The sequence below is a fragment of the Camellia sinensis genome, chromosome 7 (assembly GCF_055761805.1).
Source record: "Camellia sinensis isolate YWXY chromosome 7, ASM5576180v1, whole genome shotgun sequence".
Taxonomy (NCBI): Eukaryota; Viridiplantae; Streptophyta; class Magnoliopsida; order Ericales; family Theaceae; genus Camellia; species Camellia sinensis.
Genome location: NC_138967.1, coordinates 196,433,300 through 196,446,710, shown reverse-complemented (window position 1 = coordinate 196,446,710; position 13,411 = coordinate 196,433,300). Strand labels below are relative to the sequence as shown.

The window sequence follows — 13,411 nt, the reverse complement described above, 5'->3', positions numbered from 1 at the left end:
GATCCACCACACCCAACCCTCTACCTCCATGTACTTCCCTCAGATCCTTCATTAATAACCCTCATCTACTATCAATCTCCACTGCTACCATCCCTTCCAGATCTATCACTCCATGCTACAATCTCCATCAAATCCACCATCACTAGCCTTCTTTCACCACCGCCTCCCTTAGATCATCAACTACCAACCCTTCATTACCAATCTCTCTATCACATTTGTCATCCATCAAATCTGCTATCGCCAGTTCTTTCCAGTCACTACTATCTTAGATTTGCCACCCCTATTTTAGATCCAAAACAAAAAAGGGAATGAGCTTTTTACTATTTTTATTATGGAATTATGGCGGAGTTATGGAATTATGATAGACAAAAGTGAAAGCAAAAAGATAGAGAGAAGATAGAGGGAATTTACATGCTTCATTATGTTGGCATAAAGGCCAATATATAGACTACAAGATGGTGAATATAAACAAAAATACAACTTAATGCATATCTAACATATCTAACTTGGCAAGACTTTATGGCCAAGAGTTGCACACTTTCTAACACCCTAGTTATAAGCTTTATGAAAAGTTTTCTATAAAAGTAAATACAAAGAGACAAAATGGTTAAAGAAAAAACTACAATTATTTGCTCTGTGCTACAGTTTTTACAATTATATACATTGATACACACTGTCTACCCTTCCTGGTTTTCAAAGAGATAGACTGTTGTAGATAAGCTTTGGCTGAGCTGATTTGTCGTATAGCATCGGCTGAAAGGATGTAGTTGATCACTTTCCGCCTAATAATGCAGGTTGCTCCACGTGTCCTAGATAAGGTTGGAGTCGATCAGGGGACGGCTACATTTGATAGTGGGGTCCACTATGCTTCTATCTTGTTGATGAGGATTGTGATATTCTTCATCAGTCTCTGATGGAGGGAAATCCGAATCTTGGCTGTATTGCTCATTCCGGAAATGTTCTATATCATCCGCGATCATGGCTAATTCCAACAGAAGATCCAAATTATTTCTCTTTTTGAGATTTATTAACATGTCAAGAGCCTCATTAATTTGTGTAGGAAACCTTTGATATGTTATGGAAAAATGGGTTACAAATAATATTCTACCATCTGTAACCATGAATGGCAATTTTGTTGAGCCATGGATGTTGGACGCTGCTTGTGAAACAGATATTAGACTGTTTATCAAATATTCTGTCAAAAAAAGTTTTTTGATATTTTTCAATCGCTCTCTCCGGTGATCTTCATCTAAATAATCATCTCCAAATTCAAAATCTTCAGTTTCTTTAAGATACCAAATCTGGTATGGTTGGAAAAAATGTTCTCGTTCTCGCCAACCAACAGTGCTGGAGATCCAGAAAGTAAAATATTTGCTCCATCGAAAGCCTTTTACTATCCATGAGAGCATTGCTTTGATAATCATTGGATAATCTGTCCAATGGATTGGATCTAAAATTTGAAAAATACCTTAATTAGTTATTTCCCAATCTATATTCTCAAAAAACCACATGTCATAGTTTGTCATGATGGTTATTTTGCGAATTCCATCTTTCAAATTTAATTTATCATAAGATCGTTCTAAGATTTGTCTAATCTTATCATGATGATGTTCAACCCGATTTTTGGTTAACATAAAAATTTCTTTTGGAAGCAAAGTTCTTGTTTTTTCAAAAAGACATATTCTTTTTATTTGTTCAAAAACTGGATCAGAAAACTCATCTGATATGAGGTCTGATAATTTAAGAAAATTGTTTATTTTTTCAAAATTAAAATCTTCATTCCAATTCATTTATTTAAGAATATTGAAACAAAGATTTTCCAAATCTTTTAATTTAGCTGTTTGCTCAGATAATTTGTTAGCCAAAACTCCCATGTGTTTTCGAAATTTCACTTTGTTGTCTACAATGTGAGTTTTCCAAACTCCATTGAGTTCTGTATAAATTTCTTTGGATATACCAGGGTTGAAAAAATCTTTTATCTCAGATTCATCTGGTTTAGATGTCTGAATATTAGTTGGAACTGGGTTAGTTCTCATTTGATTCCTTTGATAAATAGGCATAGCTGGTGCACTGTAAAAAACTTTTTTAGCTTTGGTCATGCTATCATATGCTTTAAAGCTTGCTCTTGAGTATCCGCAAACTTGTGTTTTGCAATCATTCCATACTGTGTAAATTCCAAGTTGTCTTCCTACAAACACAACATAAACTTTTTCTTCTCTGGGGATTACTTTTTTAGCAATTGTCACCCAATCTCCTTGAGCGGATTGTTTACCCTTATCCATTGTTTCCTCTTAGTCTAGAGGTCTTCTACAAAAATTAAATTTACTTGTTTAGCAATTTAATTTTCTTAAACAATTTCTGGTAAGAAAATCTGCAAGAAAATTGTTAGTACCTTTATGATGTTCTACTTCAAAAGTATATTCAGAAATTTTATTATACCAGGCTAATCTTCTTCCTTGCTCAATAGTTTTTTTATTGATCAAGAAATCTCTTACTGCCTTATTATCAGTGCGTACAATAAAATTTTTTTGGGCTAAATAAATATGAAAGCTTTTTATTGCCAATTTTATTGCAAGTAATTCTTTTTCCAAAATAATATATTTCTGTTCATTTGGTTTAAATGTTCCAGAATCATATCCGCAAATTAATTCTTTTTTTTGTAATTTTATGGGTATTGAATTTTTTCTTGGTCTAATCCCATTTTCTGATAAAGGTATCTCTTTATCATACCATAAATTACTTGGTATTGCTTTAAGAACACATCCCCAGTATGCTTCTGAGGCATCTGTTTCTAAAATTAATTTATCACCTATTTTAGGAAGATAAACATCTGGTAAAGTTTAAACATTTTCTTTAATTTGTTTAATTAAAGCAACATCTTCTGTTATCCATTCAAAAATAACATTTTTCTTAATTTGGTTAACCAAGGAATTTCTATTTTTGAAAGATTTTTGATAAAATTTTGTCCATAATTTAAAATGCCTAATAAACTCTGTAATTGTGTTATATTTTCGAGAGTATCAAGACAATCTCGTACTTTGGACAAAATATGTTCTTGTAATTTTAAACATTTCTGGTCTAAAATTATTCCCAAAAATTCAATTGATTTTTTTTCTAGTTCAATCTTTTTTGGAGACAAAGGGTATGTTTGGTTTGAGTTATAAAAATGAGTTTTAGAAAAAAAAATTTCAAAAAATTGTTTGGTTTGAGATTTTTTTCAAAAAAATTTCAAAATCACTTTCTCTATCTTACACATCAATCAATCACTTTTTCTCTCACACACATTTACTCAATTACAACAAAATATCAAATCATCCCAAACTCCCAAACTCCAAAATTACTTTCAAAATATACAACCAAACAAACCAAAAAAATTTCTAAAACAACTCTCCCAAATTTTTTTCAAAAACAACTCTCCCAAAAACAAACCAAACAAGCCCAAAATAATTCCATGTTTTTAGAATTTTTCACAAAGTAATTTTAAATGTTTCTTATGCTCCTCCTTGATTTTAGAGAAGATAAGTATATCATCAATATAAACTACACAACAATCTTTAAGATCTTTAAAAATTGTATCCATCCGCCGTTGAAATATCTGTGGTGCTATATTTAATCCAAAGGACATACATTCCAGTGGTTATGTCCTCTAGATGTACTAAAAGCTGTCAATTTTTTTAACTCTTCAATCAATTGAATTTGCCAAAATCCACTTTAGAATCAAATTTGCTAAAGATTTTTGATCATTCGGTTAAGTTAGTCAAAACATCTTTTCGTGGAATAAAATATCTATCAAATTCTAAATTTTCATTTAGCAGTTTATAGTTGACTACCATTCGGGCTTTTTCTCTTTTAATTTCAGCATGGTTTCTTACTATAAAAACTGGACTAGAGTGAGGGCTTTTAGTTTCTTTAATTAACTTTTTGTCTAAAAGTTCTTAGAGTTGAATATCAAATTCATCTATATCTTGTCTAATATAGATCATTGGTCTTACTCTAATGATAACATTAGGGTCTTTCAATTTTAAACTACAATAACGTGGACTACGTTGCCATAGTTTTAACGGATGTTCACTAAAATTTTCTTCTAAAATTTTATAAATCCAATGTGATTCATCAATAGTTTTGATGATGGGAGTTAAATCACCACGCGGCACGGGCGCAAACTCTTTATCACAAATATATTTATGTTGTTCTAACAAGGGAATATGAATTAAGACATTATTTATGCTTAATGAAATAGTTTTTTCCTGTATTTGCATTGGAAGGTATTTATATATAAAATTATTGCCAAGAAGGAAATCTCCATGCATATACAGAAAACATAAAATTTTTGATATAATGAACTTGCTATCATTTAACCAAATAGCTATATTTTTAGCCTTGAATTGTATGGAAGTATGGTTGCCATCAATTCCAGTAACCAAAATTGGATGCTTCATTAGTGTCCATTTTTCTTCTGATATGGCATTCCATTTACATGAGCTATTGTAGCTCCTGTATCTATGAGAACACTGAGGCCATAGGGTTTATAACCTGCAAAATTAAATGTTCCCAATACATACGTGTACCTTCTTTTTCCTTAGCTAGGAGAAAAAATAATATCATCATTTTCTGTTTGAAAATGATACATATATGTAGACTTAATATGTTCAAATTTTCTTGTTCCTGGAAAAATAGGAATCTGAACATTGTTTGAAGTAATAGATTCTTGATTAGAATTATTACTTAATTCTCCAATGCTTAACTTTGAAAATGATTTCGTAGGAAAATATTTTTCGAATACAGAAGTTGATCTTTTAATTTTTGGAACTGTATTTTCAATATATAATTTTTTTCTGATGCCTGCATTTGTAATTGTGCAGGTTTTTTTGTTTTAGAAGATTCTCCTTGTCCCATTAGGTCTTGGATTAACCATTGTCGAGGGACTTCTGAATCGCTCCAATTCATTAGACGAGATTGTATTACCGTGTCAAATGGTCTTGGTTCAAAAATTTCAACGATTTTATTATCGTTTGATCTTGTTTTTGTTTTAGAAAATTTGGTTAATTTGTGAATTGTTTTCCAACGAATCGCCAAATCATGAGAATTTGATTTCATTCATAATCCTTGTGTTTTAATTCTTATTCTGACTGTATCTTCAAGATTATGATCATTTATGGAAATAAAGAAATTTGGTCTAACATTAAACCAAACTACTCCATTAGCCAAATTAGACTGAATTCCTCCAATGATTACTTTCATTGGGTCGGAAAATCTTTTATCAAAAATTACTGCCAAGATAGGAGTATCTATCCCTTGGCGAATAAGGTTGTTATGGTTACTTGAATTAATCCAATATGAATATATTGAATTTCAGGATATCTCTTTTTCCATCTTGCAACCTTTTTCTTATCAAAAAAAGGAATATCAATATTTCCTTATTCTGACTATTTTGCTTGAGTGTTACCACTGTATTGTTCAAACACTCTTGCTGAAAAAAAGTTGAATTTTGAAAGTTTGTAAATTTCTAGAACAGCAACTTCTTGCATTTTTTCAAATTTTGCTAATTCTTCGTCGGTAAAAGTTTTTTCTTCTCCGATTACATCTCCAAGTCGAATTGCCTGTAATTCTTCTTGAGATACATTATCTACTTCTTGAGATATATTATCTACTTCTTGAGATATTTCTTGACTGTTATTAGTCACCATGAAGATTAGTTCTTTATCTGAACTTTCTTCATCACTAGAAATTTCATATAAGATTTATTCTTCATCAGAAATTTCTTCTCTATATATTATTTCAAAATCTTGTTCTTTAAGGACTTTGATCATTTTCTTTGCACTTTTTTCTCTTTTTGGGCATTCTGGTGCATAGCGACCTTCTTCATTACAAATGTAACATTTTCAAGTTTTCTTTTTTGAAACACTTGTTGGTTTCTTTTTTCGAATATACTTTTTTTTTTTGAAAAAGTTTTGTTCTTTTTCCAAGATTTCCATTTATATTTTCTACGTTTTTTGGAAAATCCTTTTCTTTTAAGAAATGTATTACAACCAATTTTTCAGTTTTCTTTTAAAATTTCATCACAACATTTTTGACCGTATTGTGATTTGGAAATTTGATTTTTTATTTGTTTTTAGCCTTTGCTATCTGCTATCAGTCTTAGAACATAATTAATGCGAAAACCAAGATTATCATATTCTTCCTTCCCCCATTTTTTTTGAGAAAATCAGGATATGTTTTAATACATAACTCATCCCATGGATTAGGGAGTTTATGAAAAAATTGATCTAACCAGGGCTGATTTGCTGGTGGATCAATAAGATAATAATATTTTTTAAAAGTTTGAACATAGTCTTCAAAAAGACAAATATTACATAATTTTAATTTAGTCAAAATATGATTTGCATCTGCTTGCAAATTAGAATCTCCTGTAAAACCACATAAATTTTCTTTTATGATTTTTGCAAATTCAGCTAAAATTGTGTCAAGTGTGAGAAAATTTGTTAACAAAGCCGTTTTTTGACTTTTTTCAATTTCAGATTTTTCCCACTGTCTTAACCATTGCAACACATCTCCCTGGAGAGTTCCTGCAATATAATCAAGAAAATTTTCCTTTGACCAACTATTTTTATAATTGGTAATAATGATGGACAAGGATTGTGCCCAATCATTTATTGATTATGATTGATCCTTAAATGGAACATGAGACAAAATCTAAATAAGTACCATTTTGAGCTATTGGATACTTATGATTATTATCTTTTCTATATATTATTGGCTCAGGTGTAGGATTGGAGGTACTTCCAATGTTAGTATCATTTTTAACTTCATTTGGTTGAATAAAGTCAAAATTTTCTCCGGCTTTATGAAAAGTCTTCTATAAAAGTAAATACAAAAAGACAAAAATAGTTAAAGGAAAAACTACAATTATTTGTTCTGTGCTATAGTTTTTACAATTATACACACTGATACACACTGTCTACCCTCCCCGATTTTCAAAGAGATAAACTGTTATAGATAAGCTTTGGCTGAGCTGATTTATTGTGTAGCGTCAGCTAGCCCTAACAATGGAGAACCCCCTCCCAACAATCACTACAACAAATTGGGTCTTGAATGACGAAATTTTTTTGTCCCCAAAGAACTAATTTCGTCACTACAGATATTTGTGAGGAAATATTTTCGTCATTGGTTTTGTCATTGAATGTTTGTCACTAAAAATCATCGTGAGGAAAAATAATTTCGTCACTAGTAAAATTACTTTAGTGACGAAAACTTTTGTCACCAACTAGATAACATTTTCTCACAAAAAATCCTCGTTTTCGTCACCAAATAATTACTCAGTACCGTATATATAACTTTGGTTGACGAAAAAATTTGTCACATATGTTGATCATGGGTGACAAAATATATTTCGTGGCAATAAGATGTATACATGACAAAATTTTTAGTCACCAAACTACAAAATCATGCAGCGATAAATTTTGCAACAAAAAAATATTTACATTTCAATTTAAATTTTTATTTCACAAATATCCCTACCCATATCTCGATAGCCTGCAAAATGTACTAAAAAATCTACAAGCTACTATACACCACTCAACAAAATAATTCACTAAACAATTTATATTATAAAACCAAAATATATCCATCAAACAAATTTAATAATAATCCATTAAGTATAACAAAAAGACCATCACAACTAATCCCAAAATTAACTATATATCAGTCCACAAAAAAAATCAACACTTGATCTTGATTTACAAGTAGAACTAGTATCAGTCCACAAAAAAGAAAAGAAAAAAATTTAACACTTGATATTGATTTGCAAGTATGCTTCCAAATGTCATCAAAAATCAATCTGCAAAAAAGAATAAAAAAATAAAACCATTAATATATTATCAATTACATCTAAACTCATATATAAATAATTTTATTTTATAAACCAATTTAGCAGAAATGCATTTTTTTTTTTAAATTTGACTTTCATCTATCGTAAATCACAAAACAACAGCTAATTTAATTGGGAGGGCAAGTTCCAACAAGTTATATGAACACCTATGAACCTGCCAAAATTATAAACAATTAAGCAATATGATGACTTTTATTGTCATATAAAATGGTTCAATGAACTTGAAAATTGGAAAGTTTCTGATCTACTAGTAAAATGAGAGAAAGGAAAGAAAAGGCAGAGACATAGGTTTCTGAACTGACTTAGAAGAGCTTCTAATCTTTAAACATAGGTTGTACACACACAATAACCAAAACCTCAACTAAATAGGCCTATCCCTGCAAACATAGTGGAAAAAGTCATCGTCCCACAAAGGCCAAATTCATTGAATCATAAAATAAAATTATCTAGCAGTTGGCCACTCTGGCAATTGGCCCCCATTAGAGATTGTTTGATTTTTTTTTTCTTCAACTAGCAAGTTAAATAAGAATGATGATAGTAGAATCAACTTAAAAAATAAAAAATTAGAAGGGTAAGACACACAGATATAATAAACTACCAAAAAATAAATTTTAAGGACTGTTAAACATGAAATGTACATGTAGTTATACAGAAACAAGAAGGACACAAACTGAAAATAGCTGGAGATGGAACTTACAAGAAGCTGTCACTCCATTACTTTGACACATTACCTAATTAACAGCTATAAGGGATAGCAAGGATGCAAATCACTGCTATTATTCCTTAACAAGTGATTGAATTCTATATCTTTAATTGACACCTTATTGGCAATATATGAACTTGAGAAAGATAATATCAAAGCATCAACAAATGCAAGAAATGCCCTAAATTCCATCCGAAACTAGAAATTGATGAACTTAATCCAGTCAAATATTAGCACAAAAATGATCTTATCAAAACCCAACAACCCTAATACAAGAATTAGAGTAACAAACAAACAGAGGATTCTAACGGGTCAACCCAAAACTATATTTTTTCTCATCAAACATTCTCACCCACAACACCAAAGAAGAAAAAGAAAAAGAACAAAAAGTTAAATAAAATAGTTTCTAGACAAACAACATGAATCAAATCTGATTGACTAAACAAAAAATTGTTGTTTTGTTCTTCGATATGGCTCAGGCCAACTTAGAAAACAAAAGAAGATGCTTTTTTATCTTCTTTATTAAGTGCCACTGAAGTGCTCCCTTGCAAAAGAAATCTCCTAAGCATAATCTTTGTATGAGTATTTAACTGTCTTAATTGCTCCATAATTTAGAAATGAGATGCTAAAGTTGAATGCTATGATTTGCTCTAAAATGAATATGACTTGGTTACATGGAATATAATGAAAACCTTCACAAGTATTGGAGAGGGGGTTGACAAAATATACTAATGAACACGAAGATGTTTATGTGAGCCTACTAGATATTATTTCATGCATTTCACATTCGATACAGAAACAGAGACCACCACTTCCCAATTAGTGCCCCGTTACACAATTGATCTTGTGCATGTATTTTACTCCATGTTTTATACTTTAACCAACAAAAACTTCATTAAACAAGATCCAGCTGGTGCTTCAATTCAACTAAAGATTCTGATTGTCAAATAAAATTTCCCCTTTTTTTGTTAAGAATTCAGTGTGTTTAACAATCATAGTATCAAATTTCAATTCAAATAACCAGAATACATGCGAATACATACACAATCAATGGCAAGTTATACATGCAAATACATACACAATCTCAATGGATTAGGGTTCTGCTCTGTTCTTTGAAACTGATTAAGTCTTGGAAATTGATAAGAGAGAAAGGAAAAAAGGGGGAAAGGAATCAAATCACTCAAATCAAACCCATTTATGACATCAAACCCATAAAACCCCAAAAATTGAACCACTTAAATCAAATCCATTTAAGAAATCAACGAAGTCAAACTCAAGAAATCATATATACATGTATAAGAACGAATGAAGATGGAAAAGACCTCACCACCACCTCACCTCGCCGCAGTTGCCAGAGTCGCCGTCACCCGCCCTTCTCTGCGTTCGAGTTCGCCTTGCTCTCCTCTCTATTCGCCTCTCTCTCTTGACGGGTTAGGGCTTTCTCAACAAATGGGAGAGAGGGAAAAAAGTTAAAGGGAAAAATGAAATATCAAAACGGCGTCATTTGAGGCAATTTTTTGGAAAACTAGTAGCTTATATTTTTTGCATTACCACTCAATATCTCAAAATTATCCTTTTAAAATTGGTGACAAAATTATTTCCTCACCAAAAGTCTTAAAATATTAAAAATGATTAGTGACGAAAATATATTTCTCATTAATAATTTTATAATTGGTGACAAAATTATTTCCCCACCAAAAAGTCTAAAAATATTAAAAATTATTGATGACGAAAATATATTCCTCACCTAATGGCCTCAAAATATTAAAAATCATTAGTGACGAAAATATATTCCTCATTAATAATTTTATAATTGGTGACAAAATTATTTTCTCATCGAAAGTTAGAAAAGTTTGGCGCCACCCAAAAATATTAATGCGAAAATCTTCGGTGACGAAACTTAATTTTTCCTCACCTAAAACGAAGTATTTATTGACGAAAATAAATTTTGTCACCTATTATTTTTATTTTTTTTATTATATGTGACGAAATTTATAATTCCTCACGGATTATTCTTATTTAATGACAAAGTTTATTTTCTTCACTAGTTTTCGTCACTATAAGTTACTTTTGTTGTAGTGAATGGTGAAATAAAAAGAGAGAGAGAGAGAGAGAGAGAGAGAGAGAGAGAGAGAGAGAGAGAGAGAGAGAGAGAATAACATATATTGAGAGTGTAAGCTGTTATAAACATAAATTAACAAAAGAACATATATTGAGGGTGTTACGGGAGGGAGATGAAAATGAAGATGAAGATGATGGGCAACATTGGGGAATGGGGCAAAGGGGATGGGCAGTGATGCTAGGAAAGTGAGAGACAAAAATGGATGGTGTTGGAGATGGAGATAGGAGTTGGCATGGGGACTGGGCTAGTCAGCTCTGTAAAATTGCTGTGACGAAGATGGGAGATGTTGAAGAGTGGCCGAAGAATTATTGGTCGTCCATGGAAATTGTGAGCTACGAAATGATGAAAAGATAAAGAGAATTGATCTGGCATGGTTCACACTGTGGTAATATAGAAAATGGATGGTTATGATATGTTGATAAGTAGAATTTTAATATGATTTGGTCAAACTTAAAATTAGAAATAATATTAAGGGGTTGTTTGGAGTATTCTAAATAAGTATACTTTTTGTCTTTTTGGACTAAAAAGTTGAGGGAAAAAAATGGATGTTTGGGTTAACTTTTGGACTTTTTATGGAAAAATTTGTATTAAAAAATTGTATAAAGAAGTGTGTAGGAGAAGATGAGAGATGAGTGAATGACAACTGTACAATTTGCCAGCTGAATTCTTGGTAAGAAATTATTGGGTACTTTTCGGGCATTGTAGTGGACTGTTTTGTTCGGCCCGTGAGGGCCATCACGGGTCCTATTTTAATAATCTGAACCATTCAATGTGTAGAAATCGTCGAGCACTATATGCCTATAAAAATCACGTTGATCGGATATCGATAGCTATTTGATCAGATTTGTTTTGTTTTTCAATCGTTAATTATAACACCATCCCTTTTTTCATACAAAACTGATTTGATCATGTAGTTATCGATATCCGATCAAAGTGATTTTTTATAGGCATATAGTACTCGACGAGTTCTACATATTGAACGGTTCAGATTATCAAAATGGGACCCGTTATAGGCCTCCATAGGCCGAACAGCAGTGTGTGGAAATTACCCCAAATTGTCTAATACTTGGGACAAACGCTGCACAACCCCTTTGACTTTTCATCATGATTGAGTTGTATGATGTGTGGGAAAATAATTTTTTAATATTTTTTTTGGTGAATAGTGATAACTTTTTAACTTTTTGAGTAATTTTTTAATTTTTTGACTTTTTTTAGGATTGCCAAACTTGGCCTAATTTAAAGCATCAAGTAAAAACATACCACGTGTATTATGTAAAAAGATTCTATTAAATGGTTTAACTGATATAGGCAGAGGGTTTAAATCGTGTTAAAATTTAAAATTCAAAATTTAAATTGATATAATTGAATTATTGAAATTTAATTTAAAAAACACGCAAAATCTTGGATTTTTTTTTTGTTACAGGAAAATCCTTCCACCCTCTCGCAGGTCCAAGGCAGCGCCCCATGAGGAGATCACTAGGGTGTCCTGTTGTCCGTTCCGAATAAGAGACTATAACCTGGAAGCTTGTCCCGACCTCCCAAGGCAAGTTTCGATTAAGTCAGGACTCGTACAGCAGAGAGCATTAAACCCGGACTCGTACAGCAGAGAGTGTCCTGTTGTCCGTTCCGAATAAGAGACTATAACCTGGAAGCTTGTCCCGACCTCCCAAGGCAAGTTTCGATTAAGTCAGGACTCGTACAGCAGAGAGCATTAAACCCGGACTCGTACAGCAGAGAGCATTAAACCCACACCAAACCAAGTAGCTGATTAGGCATTTTTAACCAACAGTGTTTCGCCCAAAAAATTGACTCAAAGAAAGAATTGAACTTATGACATTAAAATTTAAACCTCAAACCCTTACCACAATGCCACGACCCTTGTGGCCTTTGCTGGTAATTTGCCCTTTAATTTTTAAGTCTGCTGGATCTTTTACTCTTGCGGAATCAGAAAGCCATACAACGCATGCTGATTTTGACCGTTGATAGTTGAAAGTCGTTTAAAGCGTTAATTTTAATATTATTTTTGTGAATTTTTTAACATATTAATTTATTTATTTAAACTCTCAAAAATAAAATATAGAGAAAACTCATCTCTAATTAGGCGTGTTGGGAGTCGAATATGTGACGTTGCATTGCTATAAGTTGAGTGGGTATTATAACTAAAAAAAATCTAAAATCGCTATAAGTTATTATATATATATATATTTTTTTATATAATTTTTTTATAAAAAAATTAAAAATTAATTAAAATAATCAATTTTCAAATAGACCATAGATTAAATTTAGTTGTTTTTTTTTATTTATTTATTAAAAAATTGTAGAAACATTGAATAAACGCAAAATAATTGCAAGAATGGTAGGGAAAAAAATTTAATTGCATTTTCACCCAATATATATTTGCCCTAACCATTTTATCTTCCCTTTGGCCCCGTTTGTTTTGGGTTATAGTGAGGTAGAACCCACTAATATCATGTTTATTTTGAGAGATAGAGAGGGGATTCGTAATCCCCTCCGGACTACGAATCCCCTTGGGGAGGGGATTATGATAGGCCTGTAGGACTTGATATTAGAAAAATAGTCTGGCGGATTAGAAATTTTTTATTTTTATTTATTTTTTATTTTATTTTTTATATGTCGGGCATTTTTTTTTAAAACATTAATGTTTAATTTTTTGTATTTTTTGTTAAGTAAAAATCAT

General features: G+C 31.3%; 1 long non-coding RNA gene across 1 annotated transcript; it reads right to left on the bottom strand.

Moving 5' to 3' along the window:
- Positions 1-7,621: 7,621 nt before the first annotated feature.
- LOC145795556 (uncharacterized) lies at positions 7,622-10,100 on the bottom strand. Its single transcript, XR_014336670.1, has 2 exons — positions 9,919-10,100; positions 7,622-7,837 (listed from the first exon to the last, which is right to left on the bottom strand). It is a non-coding gene; the product is annotated as an uncharacterized LOC145795556 (long non-coding RNA).
- Positions 10,101-13,411: the final 3,311 nt, after the last annotated feature.